The 11978-nt window shown below is 36.5% G+C and overlaps 1 protein-coding gene across 1 annotated transcript in view; it reads right to left on the reverse strand.

Annotated features, from left to right (window-relative positions):
- The window catches only part of LOC105363853 (AF4/FMR2 family member 4), a 299189-nt gene that overhangs the window by 265913 nt on the left and 21298 nt on the right, over window positions 1–11978 (reverse strand). The window lies entirely within an intron of this gene.

Consider the following 11978-nt stretch of genomic DNA (forward strand, 5'->3'; position numbering starts at 1 on the left):
CTGCTCCTTTTATAATTCGACCACACCTTCCGATGCTTCTTTAGCGTCGTTTTCACTTGGCCGATTTATGTACGGTGATTCGTTTTGTTGAAATGCTTATTTTTAAACATACTTATTTCGAATGGCATTGTCGATGAATAAAAGTTTTTCGAGTTACGCAAAAATTTTATAAGAGTTTTTTTCATCCTGCCTTACTTTCCTTACTTTGTTTTATTTGTAAACTATTTTTGTGCTAAGCGCATTTTATAATTATTACATTTGATAAAAGAACTCTATAATACACAATAAAAAATATCTGATTTAGCAATTAAGAGCGTTGTCAATAAAGCATAATAATTTTCATTAAATTGAAAATTTACTACGATATTGATTATTATTTATGTACATTATTAAATTGAATCAAAATGCGATTAAAAATGCAATTAATGCGTTTACTCGAATAATACAAACTCGAGTGTGTCGAAATACATGTTGACAAATATACAACAATATTAATTTCGTCATTGATTATATAATTTAGACATGCAGCATATTATTTACCTAATAAAAATACTCGATTCTAGTGTGGTAGTAGTAGCGGTAGTAGTAGTGGTAATAGTAGTAGTGTTAGTAGTAGCAGTAGAAGTAGTAGTAGTAGTAGTAGTAGTAGTAGTAGTAGTAGTAGTAGTAGTAGTAGTAGTAGTAGTAGGAGTTTTTATTGTTGTTGTTGTTGCTCTGCTATCGTTGACGTCGTCGTCGTCGTCAAACGTCGTCCAAAGATTGATGTAAAACTACATTTCAGCATTTAGTGTTAAAGACGGCTTTTTTGACATATAAGATGATAAGGAAATATAATTTATAAAAATGTAATAAAAGTACTGATTACTTGGAATGACTAATAAAGTGTAATATAAAAGCTCACGGCTATTAATTACAAACTTGTAGTAATTTATCAATTCATCGGTAGTGATCTTCAGCAACCCTTTCATAATTTACGAGTGTATTATGAAATGAACCTCTTCAATGAAACATGGTTAATACACGAAGGCCATTCTCAATCTTTGCGGCATTCGATCAATTCATGTTCCAATGACGCATCTACAATTTACAAAGACGTAAATTAATTATGGTTTGATAAATAAGGGTTGAATCGATGCGCCCAGATCATAATTTACAAGTCTTCTCGAGCCATTTTCCACGTGCTTAATATTAGCTTAGCTTTTTGCTTATCGTTGGAAACTCATCTCCTTTCAGCCTAACTCCGTCCAAGTGGAAAACTGTTATAGCGGTGTGCTCGTTCATTAAAAAATGAACGAGCTTGGCCTCTTGCCTCTTTCTCACAACAAGACGTTGAAATTTTCTTATAATAGGAGTTATTTTTAAAGCTTATTATGTATGATATACCAAGCTAATAAGCTGCTCGGGTAAACGTCATGTAAATATATGAGCTCCTTAAGGAGTCTAAATAACATACGCAGCTCGTAATAAAGAAATTTCCGCTCTTTTCTAAATATCGTCATTTGCGACAGGCAGCTTGTAAAAGCGCCTATTAAAAGCGCTAAACGTTACACACGCACGAAGCCCTGATAACATTCAAACTAGCCGTAGGCCAAATAATTTTCTGAATTTGCATGTTTTTGCATGGGCGCGAAACAATTTGTCAATTAAAATATAAATTTATACGGGGAGATATGTAGCCGATGATCGGCAGACAGAGCTCTCGGAAATAAAAATTATCGGGCCAAAAGTAGATAAACAACAATCCCATTGAAATGTAAATAATATGCGTCTTCGCGTGGGGAGTTCATTTAAATAATAGGCTAAACAAAAGTTGAGCTGAATCTACAGGCTCTCAAAGGAATTTCATAAGTTTCGAGAGTCGGCGAAACGAGGAAGTGCGGCGGTCCCTTTTAACGAGGTTCCTCCGCGTTGGCGCGGTTCTATAATTTTTGCAAATCAATGGTAAATCGATGAAGCGCCCAAGTGCGAAAGATCAAAGGCCTGCCTGCTGAGTAAAAGAAAGGGTGGGAGGGAGGGAGGGAGGAAGGAAGGAAGTTAGCGAAAAGGCAAAGAGAATCGGTAGAGCTGGAAAAGAATTAAGTGGGAAAGGATTCAAACGAGCCTCGGTGAAATAAAGCTGATAAAGGGACAGGGGAATCGAGTTAGCGAGTTCCCGCGAGTTCAAAGGTTCATTTGCGATTCAGCATTACAAAGACGAATGGGCGCGGCTGCGCTCGAGGGGAGGGTTAAGGACCGCTTAAGAGGCCGTAGTCGGGTCTGGAGCGGGCAAATAGCAGGTACTCCGAAATTTCTCCCGTAATGTATACGTGCTTAAGCGCGCATCGACGCGTCGCCGTTAAAAGAGCCGATCAGAGAGGAGAGAGAGAGAGAGAGAGAGAGAGAGAGAGAGAGAGAGAGCGACACGGATAGAAAAGTCTATATATCGAGACTTATGATGCAGTGGGGGAGAAGCCGGGGGATGCGTAAGAACGCCGAGGCATCGAGTTTAATCATCGAGCATCCGAGGGCAAAATTAAGATTTAATATTATCGATAAATATTGGCCGAAGAGAATATTGAAGAGGCGTCGCTGACCAATCAGCTTTGGAGTTTGTTTCTGCTAGGCTTTAGGGAAAAACGGGCGACCTCCTCGGGAAAGCTACTTACTCCCCTGACTGACCGCGTAGGGTAGTCGTAGGCACATCCGTTAGCGCGCCTATGTTTTGCATAATGGAGCCCGTGCGCTGGAGTATCTCAAAGGGGATTTGCCCAAATGTAACACGGCTACTTAATGGCGTATGGGGGATACGTGGGCTCGTGGCAATGGAATAGGAGCCGGAATTAAGTCTCGAGTTTTTCGGGGTCTCGAAAGTTAAGTTGTACAGTTACGGGACGGCTTCGCAATTACGTTAACTCTGTCGAGCGCGCGAGACTCGGGAAAGCTACTTACTCCCCTGACTGACCGCGTAGGGTAGTCGTAGGCACATCCGTTAGCGCGCCTATGTTTTGCATAATGGAGCCCGTGCGCTGGAGTATCTCAAAGGGGATTTGCCCAAATGTAACACGGCTACTTAATGGCGTATGGGGGATACGTGGGCTCGTGGCAATGGAATAGGAGCCGGAATTAAGTCTCGAGTTTTTCGGGGTCTCGAAAGTTAAGTTGTACAGTTACGGGACGGCTTCGCAATTACGTTAACTCTGTCGAGGGCGCGAGACTCGACACGCGTGTTTGAAAGTTAATTGGCGGATGCCTGAAGCTTGGTGGGGAGTAGGGGGAGGTAGTATGGGTTTGTGTGGATTTGTGTGGATTTGTGTGTGTGCGTGCGCGTGTGTATTTGTATGTGGAAGGTGGGGAAGGGGGAGGGGGTGGGGGTGGGGTGTGGGGGGTGGGGGGTATTTGGGGATGGTTTTGTGGTGGAGAGGAGAGGGGAGGGATGACGGTCCTTTGTTCCAACCACAAAGGCGGATTAATCAGAAACGCGTGAGTCGCTTCGCGAGATCTTTCTTTTAACTTTGTTTCTCCTTTCGTGCGCGACCGGAACGAAACGATTCCCTAAATACTCGCTGCTGGCCTCCTTATCCTTAGCCCTACAGCCTTGAATTTACTAAGCCGCGTTTTTTCGTTTGAAGTGTTGTGTATCGTCGCTGAAATTCTTTGTCGCGACAACTTGTTTTTGTGCTGATTTATTGTTACTCGGTCGCCTATTGTACTTGCAAGTGAAAACGTGTCCCGAGTTAATTGTCTTTGCTTAATTTAATGGCCAGAGTCGCAAACTTCCTGCGCGAAAATCCTTTTTAATCTCATTCCACCTTTCTTTCTCGACGAGCTCCTTTTCCAAAAATAAACGATGCCTTTTAATTATCTCGAATGGCTCGTTACCTTAAACAACATTCCACTCTAGCCGAGCTTAATGCCCCTGATCAATTAAGTAATTTTTAAATTTGATAAAAAGTAAAATTGACGTCTCGAATGTATATTAATTTAAAGGCGATATTGAAGCTGTGCGATGGGAATGTATTTGTAGCGTTCCCCCTTCCCACTACATCGTAGCGCCGCCTACGCCAAAAATTAATTCAATTTAAGATTGCGAACTTCATTTGCCCGGAGTGGATGACGGGATGGGATGACGAGGGGGCGAGATGGGCGCAAGAAGAAGCAAGTACTACACGGCTTAACACAGATATAAAGTTATCGGCGACGTAATCGAGACGAAACACATTCTTGCCGATAGTAAAACTCGAATCATCTCCTCACCGCAACGTAATATGTTTCCGCGCAACCTTTCCGCTCTCACACTCATCCTCGACAGCAACTCCCAATCTTCCGGAGCCACACCCTCGAGCCTCGTAGAGGCACAGCAGGCGCGAGAAACCCCAACAAGCGAGGCGAAAAGGGCCAAGACGAAAGAGGAGCAGCACCGCACGCAGGTACGGTAAATCATCGGAAGCCGAAAAAGCCCATCCGGCGCGGCCCGAAAAACTTGTCGGGGTTACCGGGCGTAACACGAGTCGATCTAGCGGCAGCGGCGAGAACGAAAAAACAACCGAATAAAATAAAACAAAAACAGAAAAAAACTGAAGGCGGTTGCCTACCTCGCCCCATCCGCGCCACGGCCGTAAATGACTTTTCCACCTCCGCGTGCTGAGTGCGGAGAGGGACAGCGATAGCTCGTGGATCCGCAGATCGGGCCAAAGGGGAAGGGTAACTTGCGTAGCTCGTCGGCTCTTCCACGGCTAATCCTATTGTAAGGGTCATAATTGGATCTATCCACCTTCCAGCCGGCGCGACCCTTCCGCCCACCCGTCCTCATCCACGGTCGCCGGTCTCTTTTCGATTCTAATATCCCCTCGCACTCGCTCCTTTGTGCGCCCGTGTATTTTCTCATTCGTTCACTTTTCTCGTCCGATGCGCTTCGGAGTGTTGGGAAAATTGCGCACAATTCAAATTACACTGGCGGCAAGTTCATTTGTCACTTTCTGTTTAGCCGCCGGACATCGTGGATACTTTATGAGTGAATGATTTTTGTATGGGTTTACGAAATGAGATAACTTTGCGTATCAAAAGGGACTCTACATTTAATTACGGATTAGAGTATACTGCATTTTTAGATGGGGGAACAAAAAAAAGAATGAATAGTTTCGCGACACTTGCTCCGACTTTCTTTACAACACATTTCATTACCAATTTAAGTTTTCAGTATCTCTTTTACGAGTATCAAAATTACGTTACCAATTCCATTTCACTAGGGTGTCGCGGGTCGATTTTTATTTTATATTTCTTTTTTTTTCTTTTAATTTGAGACAAAAGTTAATGATAAAAGACGGTCGAAAATTGGGACTTAAATTGATTTATAGTACTAGTAAAAATTAATCACTTAGATATCAACAATTTTATCTCAATTTCATTATATTATGCTTTCTGAAAGTAAAATACGACGTTGCTACTTACTGGTATAGTGAACGTAGTGTAAAGAAAAAATCGTACATGATATAAATTTCAATTCAATATAATTCTACGACTTACGTGACAATGAAGATAGTATTAAATAATAGCTTCTATGACTCACCTGTAACATAAAAAGGAGAAAAATCATTATAGAAACTCACTATACGCGCTTGTTAGATAAGTAATATAAACCATTGTAATTGTAGGATTCTATCGTATCTCACTCATCGTTCTTTATGAATATTAACGATTATAAGATTTTTAAGCAAAATACGTGCATTTAGTGCCGTAAAATGTAACACGTATATAGGTTATAGTTTATAATGGTAAAAAAATTATAAATATTATGCATTTACATTCTGAAATTGATTAAGTAAATATTATTGTATATCACGACAGTCAATATGACTGAATGGTACATTCAAGAACTGAAAATGTTCAATTTCCATTAAATAATATTTAACAAAAATATTTCGACGAACGTGTCAAAATATTTAAATGTGTATTACAAAATAAATAATTCTAGTCGAATAAATACTTTGATTTATGTAAAACACAAATTTACTGGCCTTTTTTAGTATAATGATGTACCACAATAGAAAGTTTTGAGCAAATATATCAGTGTCAACTGTAAAAGTTATCGAAGGAAATAATTTCCGAAAACTAATTTTTCTTCAATTAATTTTACAAATGACACTGATATATTTGCTTTAAACTTTCTACAACAATATTTATTATTGTTCTGGGAAGTCTTGTGAATTTAGATTATATATAATTCAAATTCTTTTTAAAATTAAATCCATTTATTGATTTATTAATATATTATAGAATATTTCCCTGTAAAAATTGATTTTTCATAATTCCCTTAAAATACGTAATTTCACGTTTTACTCATAGTACAAGCAATACTCGTAAATCTTTATATTACGTGAAGAAATGTAAAACTCATCAAACTCAGGCAGCAATGTTTATAAATAAAAACCTAAAAAAAACATTGAACTTAATAGCTACATTTTTCCTTGATTGTACATTTACCGATATCTCGTAAAACTTTAAAAAACGTTATTTAATTTTTTATAATATTAATCAAATATTGGACTACATCATGAGCAAATATTATTTATTTTAATTTACCAAATATTTATATATCGTACATATGACACGTAATAAAATTTAATTATTCTTTCCTATAAATTATCTCTATAATCTATGCATGCAACAAGAAATATAAATAAAAAAAAAATTATTAAACTTAAATTAAAACTGATGATTTATTTTTTTAGTTTATTCACTAGTGTACGTCGAATAATGGTTAATCAATTAACTCGTTCGAATAAAAGCAGACTAATCGTTTAATTATTATAAAGTATATATATATATATACATATATACGTTAAAAATCATTTACTATTTTAACTATAATAAAAATATCATAATAATAATAAAAAGGGAAAAGCTTCATGTCGGGTATAAAAAATAAAGAAAAAAAATCGATCATGTCTTAATCATCAATCTTTCTTTTTTCCATCTTTTCTTTCAAACTATCGATGAACAGGTAGACCAATCCCGGAAATAAATCTTGTTTCTCTCACTTTCATTCTGGCCAATGTCTTACTTTTTCGTCATTCTCTCTCTCTCTCTCTCTCTCTCTCTCTCTCTCTCTTTCTCTCTCTCTCTCGCCGGCTACCTTGCTGGGTCGAAACGTCCGCCTTGGTCCCTCCTCAACTCTATCTTTATCATACTTATTCGCCAGGGGCAAAGCTTTTATAACGCCACTAAATTTTCCCAGCGCGTCACGTCAATACTAACGCGTTTTCACTTAGGGTTAACGAAAATGGGAATATAACCTTGTTCTATCGCGTTCTATTATTAATCGGCAGGTGGTCAGGTAAGTGAACGACGACAATAAATAATTCTCCTTTGACATGATAATTAGTCGGGAAAAGCAGATCGGTGCCTCGGCACTGTGTACATAACTTTGTAAGTGCAAAGTTGAAAAAATAAAACAATTATCGTTAATAATTCTAAAGGAAAATGTATTTTCTGAAGTTTAACAAATACAGCTATAAATTTGGTTTCTTTAGTTGATTTTCTGTTTAGCCAAACGCTTATTGATTTTATAATTATATAACCATTATTACTAAGTGCTTTAAATATTTTGACAATTTTTTAACAAACCATTAATTCGTTCGTTAACCAAAAAAACCAATACAGTATAAAAATATTTTATAAAAACATTCGTTTATATTTAATCGAATGAATGATTACGATAAATAAATTTAAGTACATATTAATAAATAATGATATAAAAGAAAATTTAATCAATTTATCAAATCAAATCTATTATGAAATGAAAATTATAGACATATGAACGATTCAACTAATTAGATTAAATAGTTATTACACGCTTACTAAATGAACTGAATAATTAACTTCACTCATTCTGATTCATTGCTTTTCTATTCGGCTACGAGACTAAAACAATTTTTCGGAAGCAAAAAAAAAGGTTTAAAATGGCTAAAATTTTTAAATTTGTCATTGTCAAGCTTTGTTTTTAGTGTAATATACTTTGGCATTCTTAACAATGTAATTTCGCGTAACTTTGTATAATCTGCCGTGCACTGATTTACCATCCAAATAAGTCGACAAACGAAAAATCTTTAATTTACGGAAAACAATTCAATGAGAAAACATACTGCTATAGCCTTCGTTAAATGTAAAACCATTCTAAAAGATTCATAAAATATGCTTCGCATACAGTAAAAAGTGCTTATAAAAATTCAATTTCAATTATCATTATATTTTTTAAATACAATATAATAAACAAAGAAATAATGAAACGAGTAATTACATTAATTGGTTGAAAATGTATTTAATGAGAATCGATTGTTAAATTTGTGACAAACAATAGTTGGAAAATGAAATAAAATAGCGAAATAGCTGTATAGGAATTTTACTTTCGACACCCACAAGCAAAAAATATTATTGACTTTTTCATTGCAAGTACCTTGCAAGTGAGTGCAATGCTTGATCAGAATTCAATTTCGTAGCATTTTCGTAAAGTTACTCGCAAAGTTCGAGAACATGCTCACAATTCGCTTTAAAAATCGATTGATCCGTGCAAGATTTTGCCGACAGAATAAAATATTCACTTTCCTCCAGTCACGTTTCATTCTGCGATTCGTTTGAAAAATTAAGAAATACGTAAAATCGACTACTAATACTTATATGGGCACAAAATGTAAACTTTTAGTTTGAAAACAAGATTCGGGAATATATCATTTCTACCAAACGATACTATTAGTTTCGTTAGTTTCGTAATGACGATAGGGAGGCTTTTTAATGGAATGATAAGTATCGGAAAGTGCGAATGGAGTTTCTGCAAGAATTTGAAAGCTTCTCGTATAATCAATAAAATTACTGTCACTTCCTTAAACAGTGAACGATATTTCTTTTTGCTTGTTTTTATTTTTATTTTTATTTATTTTTTTTTTCTTTATCATATGAATAAATGGGAAATAAAAATAAAAATAAATAATTTCCAATATTTTTTATTATTTTAGTTTTATATTTATTTTGATTTTTCTTTCTGTTCTCGAAATTATAAGCGAATGGTTCATTCTGGAAGCGCAAACAATGGAAATTTAAAGATAACTAATAAAAGTTGAATTCATAAATTTGGCGAAAATTGCGCGAGTCTCTTAATTTTAATGAAAAAATTCAGTAGAGTTATGGACTTCAAAAGTCTGTTACTCACTTTGATATTCCAACAAACTACGTTTCCATGAAACTCGAAGAAATTATTCATTAATCGTAAAAATACGTTGAATAATTTTCAATAATGACTCGTTATTACATATTCATTAAATTATTTCTAGATTAAATAATCAAAGAAGTATCAAATTCTGGCCAAACAAGTACAGTTTAACTTTTATGGGATTTTCATCGAATGTAATAAGATACGCTCGGATTAATTAATCTTTTTATATGGAGATGCGAATATAATATTCACATAACTGAACAAACTCTGTTAGTACGTTGTGTTGAATAATTTTCTTTTTTTCTTTTATTAATTATAGCTCGCTCGACAAGCTGCATAAAGTGTGAATGATGTAACATTAATAATGCTTCTATCAATTTATTTAGTCATGCCAACTATATCTTTCAATAATTAATAATTCACATTAGATGCTCGTTTTAGAATTGAAAGTGATTGAATGCTTAATGGTGTTAGTTGATGGTAAGAAATAGGATTAAAATTAATTGATTTTATCCGTAGGTGCGGTCGCCTTTTTGTGGCTAAAATATTAACCCATGTATCCCCAACCTCTAACCAACCACCAACCGAAGCTAGGAAAAAAGTCAGGATAACGTATGGGACATACGTAATCCATTTGCCATATTGTTTTTATTGCGTAAAAAAGATATTTCATCGCCATTTTATAATATCCAGAATCAGTTAATAAATGAAATATTCTTGAACCTAAAAAAAGTCAATTTTATTGAATGACGAGAGAGAGAGAGAGAGAGCGTAAGAGAGAGAGAGAGAGAGAGATAGAGATATCCAAAATGAAATATTTCAAAGTCGAGCAAAATTTAGAGGCAATTTTATTTTAGCATGGGATAAATCAACAGAAACTACGAGATCATGACACCGACAGCTCCAAAAGTCTCTGCAGCTCTCGATAACGCACGCATCCAGAGCAACGGCGTCAATAATAAGCGACCCCCGGGCGATTTGACCACCCGCGAAAAAGTGATTATCATCGCAACTCGTCCCGGTCTCTTGTGATGCATAGTCGATCCGATTCCGTGTTCCATTAAGCGTCGATAAAGCGGTGTCGCCTAAATTAATGGGTAAGCGCGGCGAATCTAATAAATTAACGATGGCACTTGGCGCTTACGTGACACTCCGGCGTGTGTAGGGGGGTCGCGCCCGAGCCTCCGAATATAATTCAATTTTCGAACCAGCTAGCGAAAGAGAAGGTGGGACAGATATAGAGATAGATATACAGGTAGATTGGGAGAGAGAGAGAGAGAAAATGGTGTATTTGCGCGTGTTCACGTGCGTATGTGTGTACACGTGTGTGCGTGTGTGAGAATAGAAGAGGGAAAAGAGAAACGTGATCGGCGATCCATTTTAATTTCCAGATGTTGAGTGAAACGGTATGGGCAAAGGTGTCGATGAACGATACAAGACAATTGCACTAATTCGCTATGCTTGTGAACATAACCATAATTGATATTTTAGTTAAAACGTCCTTTTTTTATCGTATTTTTTTTTTTTTATGTTACACGAAAATTGTGAATGTAAAATATTCGTTTCGCTCAAATTTTAAAATTATTTAAACTAATCGACGCATCATTTTAAATGTTAACCAGAAAGTCAATTATCATGCATCATTAGCAAACTAAATTTATTTAAATACGTTAATCAAGAAGATTGTAGCCGACAATCATGCAGATAGCTCATTTTTATAATTGTAAATATATATTATAAAAGTAAACTCGTCAACTGGTTAAACGCCTCGTTATTATCCGTCAATTTCAAGTCAACTCCATATTATAAATATATTTCGACATTTATGATAAATATATGTGTGTGTATATATATATATATATATATATATATATATTAAATTCCTATTTTACCCGAATGTAATCGATTTCAATTAAAACAAAATACAAAAATTCTGACATGTCGAGTAAAAACAATATTTTTATCGTAATTTTGCAAAACCAGCAATAGGGTCTAATCGCTTTTCAATAATCGATTTCATAAAAAATACAATCATCACACAATGAAATGCCAATCAATCAAAAGGGGAAAAGAATCTCTATCCTCTAGCGCAGACTAGAAAAAAACAGCTTAAAAATGCCATTCATCATCCTCGACGAGAAGACAAAAGGAATTACATCGAGCAAAGAAAGAGAAAACAAACGCAAAAAGTGGAAAGGTTGGGAGCGCCTTAACGACTGAAAGACTTCATTATCGAAAAATACTTTCGTCGAGGCACATATCTCCCTCTCCCTCCCTCCCTCTCTCCCTCTATCTATCTATCAGTCTATCTATCTATCTATCTATCTATCTATCTATCTATCTATCTATCTATCTATCTATCTTTCTAACACACACCGACGCGCGCACGCGATATCTCTCTTTCTCTCAATAGCACCACCTCTGTCTTTCTTGTGTCACGAGTGAGCATACACGCACGCCAAAGGTGGCAAGTTCCATCTGACATCAGCCAATCCCCTGTCGTTACAGCACTAAAACGAATGGATATCCGCAGAAGAATGAAGAGCGGAAAGGAAGAAAAATCAGATGAGAAATAGCGAGGATGAGACGAACGGACAGGCGATGGGTAAGGTGGAGGGAAGGAGGGAGTGAGGAGGGATGGGGGTTGGGAGGGAAGGGCAGAAACAAGGTGCGCTAGGGGCGACTCGAGCTCTCTGCTCTACGTGAACTTGCAAGTGCAAGCTCGCCGACTCCCCCGAGGGTGTATTCGTCGGCGTCAGTCCATAGAGCGGGTGACGCGACGGATCGGTGGAAT

This window comes from Ceratosolen solmsi, unplaced genomic scaffold (genome assembly GCF_000503995.2).
Source record: "Ceratosolen solmsi marchali unplaced genomic scaffold, CerSol_1.0 scaffold28, whole genome shotgun sequence".
NCBI lineage: Eukaryota > Metazoa > Arthropoda > Insecta > Hymenoptera > Agaonidae > Ceratosolen > Ceratosolen solmsi.